At 43.2% G+C, this 5471-nt stretch overlaps 1 pseudogene; it reads left to right on the top strand.

Moving 5' to 3' along the window:
- The first annotated feature begins 4443 nt into the window (after window positions 1–4443).
- Window positions 4444–5169, top strand: LOC103004976 (40S ribosomal protein S4, X isoform-like; annotated as a pseudogene).
- Window positions 5170–5471: the final 302 nt, after the last annotated feature.

Genomic DNA, 5471 nt, shown 5'->3' with positions numbered 1-5471 from the left:
GGGAGGGGCAGAGAGGAAGGGGAGAAGAGGGGAGAGGAGGAAAAGGAAACAATGTTTTCCAATCACTTAACCCACTTGATAATCCTTCTGTCCCCCAGAGGGGCCTCTCTGGAGCTAATAAACCTTAGGGGGAAGGAACATTTACATCAATTTCAGCAGTACCTTTATTTTTACACTAGCTCCTTTTTTATACTTTAAATTCAAGTAAAACCAAATTTCACACTTTTTATTAAAAACAACATGACTGGTATGATCCCAGTATTATAAAATTCTTTCTAGACAGCTTGCTGTCTTCTACCTGGACATGTGTATAAAGAGACGGTTGGGAAGCTATTCCCCAAATGGTAACCGTATTTCTTTCTTTTCTGGGTAATGAAATTGTTGGCGATCTACTTGTTTCTTCATTGTAATTCTTAAATTGCTTCAGTTTTGTAATCTGCATTACGTACTTTATAAAAACAATAAAGTGATTATTCTCTTAAAACTATTAAGAATGAAGAAGCATTCTCCCTGTGTGCAAGCCAACACATAGAAAACCGTTTATCGCTGCATTTTCTTATAATGGGGAATAATGAAAACAACATAAATGTTCACGTTGGAGGAATGGCTAAAGAAATGTGATATTTGCGAAAAGAGCTACAATGTAGCAACTTTAAAAAATTAAGTAGAATTGTCCTTGGAAAGACTGCCAGGACAGGTGAAAAAAACAAGTCACAGAACGATGTTTATAGTAAGAAGCCGTTTGTAGCTTTGGATTTTTTTAACACACACCAAAACTCTACATTTCTGAATATGGGTTACTGCAGAGGAAAAGGTCAGGAGAGAGATGCACCAACCAGATAGCTGGGATTCACTGAAGAGCAGCCAGGGATAGGGCCAAGGGCTGGCTTTATCTGGGAAGAATGACATTTTTAAAAGGAAGATTTATCATGTATTAATTGCATAATTTAAAACTCCTTTGTTTTTAAGACAAAATGTTCAGCTTGATAGTTTAAGGCTCATAGAAGGGTCAGCTTTGACAGTAGAATAATCATGCCCTAGTCTAGACCCAGCATAAAGGAGCTGGGCGAACCTGCCCCCTCTCTCCCCAAGATGGGATGTGGTGGAGGAGTTGGCACCCTAACAGTGGCAGGGCGGGGGTGTGGCCATTCTCCAGTTAGGGCTGCAAGACAGTGAAGAAAGCCTTCTGGGAAGAGACTGAGAGGATAGTGGCATTTGTTTGCAGTGGAATGGGAGTTCTTGGAAAGAGCTTGCCAGGGAGGGGCAAGAGTTGGGAGAAGCCAAGGTGAGAATGGTCATAGCGATAAGGGGATGGGGACATTGGGTGAGGAAGGGGCTTGTCTTTCCTGAAGTGTCTGAGGATTACAGTGATGAGAGATCTGGTTGGAAATGTCGGGCCTCAGACATGCCCAGGTTGGCTTATGGTCCCACTGGTGCCTGACAGCCCCAAATTGGCAGTGGGGCAGCAAGGAACCCCTTCTTGGTAAGGGCTGCCAAGAGGTTTGTGGAGGGCTGGCAAGAGCCCTGCTTACCCGGTGAGGTGGTGGTAAAGCGGTTTATCCCTTATTTGCAGATGTGATGGATATTTTATAATAGAAATAGCAAACACATATATTGCTTACTATGTACCAGGCACTATTTGGAATGCTTTACGCATATATTCAATCCTCACAACACCACCAGGAAGTTGATCTATCCTCGTTATACTGTCGTGGAAATGAAAGCACAGTGATAGTGAGTGACTGGCCCAAGACCCCAGAGCTTGGACATGGCAGAGCTGGGATTCAAACCCAAGCAGCCTGGCTTTAGTATCAGGGCTCTTAACCATTACACTAATTACAAAATGCCATATTTTAATGATTCTGTGATGCACTTTTCTCATCTCTGAAATTGAGACGCATCTTACAAGCAATGGTATTTCATGGTTTAGCTGGCAACATATTCGCTTTGTTAGGGGTATGCAAAATAACAGTGCTTCTTAAATTCAATGATACAGAGTATTAAACTGTCCAATTACCCGTTCTCTTGAAATCGTGGTGCCACGGCACTTTGCACGCATTCGTGCTTGGGGAAGATCTTCAGCACCAGTAAGACCCAAGGTTGGGCTGAGAGGGGCAGTGGTGGCATGATCAGGGCTTGGCGGTCCACCTCCCGAGTTTCATTAATGCACCCTTCAGCAGCAGATGCCAGCAAGACACTCAATGACCAGGTAGGACAAAGGACATGGCCACAGCGGCCAGCAAGAACGCAGAGGGCAGCACAGAGACCCCCGTGTGGATCTGGGACTCCCTGTCCCTGAAGATACACAGGAATCTCCCCATGCCAGATGCCACCTTGGATAGCAGAAGTGTTTGGAGAAGAAAGTCGAAAAGACTGAGCATTTAGTTAGATTGAAGTACCTAAAAAAAAAATGGCCATAATCTGCAGAAGAGTTCGTATCCTTTAATTACCAAGTCCATGATTTTTCTCTTCTACGTCAATGGGAACAGGAGTTTCAAAGTGAGATAAGAAGAATTATAGGAAGTTAGGAAGGCTGAACTTCTTTGCCTATCTGGGTAGGGTGAGTATAAATTGTCAATCTCACAACATTAATTATTTCTTTATTTGTATATTTAGTCATTACAAAAAAAAAGATTTAAGACAGCCTAAATAGTGTTATGACTAAAGGATTTGGAGAGAAGTGCACTCAGAAAGCCAGGGATGCCCACAGTGGTGTGTACACTTGGGTCTCTCAAGGCCCCAGTGACGCTCTCCCATCACATGGCAACCAGCAGCACTCCATCCCGTATTCTCCCAGACTCCTCTCCTCTCCACTCACCACTCACAAGCTGCACCTGCTGGGGCCCATTCCATGCCCCAGCACATGATTCTGCTTCCTCAAGCACGATGCTGACAAATGCCTAGCTCTGCCAGGAAGGCCACCATGCCCCCTTCTGCTGGTACAGACTCAAATCTCTTTGCTGTTTCCCCTTACCATGCCACACAGAACTTCCCTAAACACCAAGAAAACCAAAACCAAAGGAGAGACATGACAGGCAGCACTTATTCTAGGGAGAGCCTTCTGGTTCCCAGAAAGAGATTCCTTCCAGTTTCCTCAAGTGGGGAGAGAGGGGACCCCATGGAGTGGACATGACTGCTTTGGTCAGCCCATAACCCTTCCTCCGTCTTCTAAGAATACTGGGTTTCTCCTTTAGGAAACTACTCCTCCTCAATTAATATGGTTAATTGAGGGAGGGACGAGGCTGTTAATCATAGCCCAGGCTGGCCAATGAGGGTAATCCATCTCTCTAGCCAGAATTGGTCTAGGAGTGAACACCTGACTGAGGCTGGGTCGGTGAGACTCTTCACAGAGAAGAAGTGCATGGTGGGTGAGGATCTCTCTCTCCACTAGCACCAGAAACACTAAGAACCAACTAACTTCAGTCATCAGTGGCCGTCTACAGAAGAAATAAATTATCTACAGAATGAAGTCAATTTTTGAGAAAAAAACATCCCAAGACAAGGAAGGAGGGGCAGAGCCCTAGCAATTTTAAGCCCCTAAAGCCAGCTCAAGCCCAGAACTTCCCAGTCTAGTGAACCAATAAATGCCTTTTTGGCTCAAGCTAGTTTGAGGTGGGTTTCCATCACTTGTCACCTAAATTGTCCTGACAACTGCAACGCACATACATGGGAACCCAGAATTCTGTGGATCTTCACTCAGACCACTAACATGGCCCAGCTACTCTGCATTGATTGCCCATAGCTACTGTCACAGACTGATTTCCTCACCCTCTACTATTTACTTCTCTATTCATGGCTTCTACGTTATTGTGGTTCATGCTCCCTGATAACTTCAGCCCCCCAAGGACTTGGCAGAGGTACGTCTCTTCTTATGGCTCCTCTGCTCACTACCTCATCCTTTAGAAGTCCCCAGCCACAAGTGCCTTAGAGGACCTGATGGGCCAGGCTCATCTTTTTGTGTTGGGCCACAGCACAGATCAGTACATAGCTACACTGCAAGCTCCTTGAGGGCACCTAAGTATATCTTGTCCAACTTTAAATGGTATTATAATTTTTATTATCAGTTTCTACATGTTCATTGCTAGTATACAGAAATACAATTGATTTTTGTGTGTTGATCTTGTATCCTGCAACATTGCTGAACTCATTAGTTCTAAGAGTTTTTTACATAGATTCCCTGGGATTTTCTGCATAGGCAATCATGCCATCTGCAGATAGGGACACTTTTATTTCACAAGGCCAAAATTGCTAGAACTGAAAAAACAAATACAGAAATCCACAATTATAGTTGGAGACATCAACAACCCTCTGTCAGTAATTGATACATCACACAGGCAGAAAGTCAGTAGGGATATAGATGACCTGAACAGCACTATCAATCGACTTAATGTAATTGACATTTATAGAATACTCCATGCAGCTCTTTCAGTACCTAGCGCAGCCATGGCTCATAGTTCCAAGAAGGATCTGAAGGGTGTAGCAACTCCAAAACATTGGACACTGGATAAACTGTCCAACGTGTTTGCTCCTTGTCCATCTACCAATCCCCACAACCTGAGAGAATGTTTCCCCCTCATCGTTTTCGTAAGTAACAGACTTAAGTATCCTCCAGTAGGAGGTAAAGAAGATCTGCATGCAGCAGCTCATTAAGACTGATGGTAAGGACTGAACTGATATAACCTACCCTGCTGGTTTTATGGATGTCATCAGCATTGACAAGACCAATCTATGACACCAAGTGTTGCTTTGCTGTTCATCATATTATGCCCAAAGAGGCCACATACAAATTGTGCAAAGGGAGAAAGATCTTTGTGGGCACAAAAGGGATCCCTTCTCCAGTGACCAGTGATGCTCAAATTATCTGCTACCCTAATCCCCTCAGCAAGGTGAATGACACCACTCAAATTGATTTGGATACTGTGTACGGTGGTGACCAGAGGTGCTAACCTGAAAAGAGTAGGTATGATCACCAACAGAGAGACATCCTGGCTGTTTTGATACGGTTCATATGAAAGATGCCAAAGGCAACAGCTTTGCCACCTAGATCTCCAACATTTTCATTACTGGCAAAGGCAACAAACCACGGATTTCTCTTCCCTGAGGAAAAGGTATCTACCTCACTATTGCTTAAGAGACCAGAGACTGGCTGCCAGACAGAGGAGTAGGTAAAATGATCTATAGCAGGTAACATAATTTGAAAAGGTTTTTTAAACTTAAATCTAATACAGCATGAAAATATAATAAAATAATCCATTCAACAACCACAGAATACACAAGCTCACATGGAACATTCACCAATATAGACCACATTGTGGGTCATAAAATACACTTTACAATTTTAAAAGAGTAGAAATCATATAAAACATATTCATATATCACAATGGAATTAAATTAGAAATCAAAACAGAAAGATAGCTAGAAAACCGTCAAATTAATTAAACAACCTACTTATAAACAACACATGGGTCAAA

This window comes from Balaenoptera acutorostrata, chromosome X (genome assembly GCF_949987535.1).
Source record: "Balaenoptera acutorostrata chromosome X, mBalAcu1.1, whole genome shotgun sequence".
NCBI lineage: Eukaryota > Metazoa > Chordata > Mammalia > Artiodactyla > Balaenopteridae > Balaenoptera > Balaenoptera acutorostrata.
This window is presented reverse-complemented; position numbering and strand designations above follow the sequence as displayed.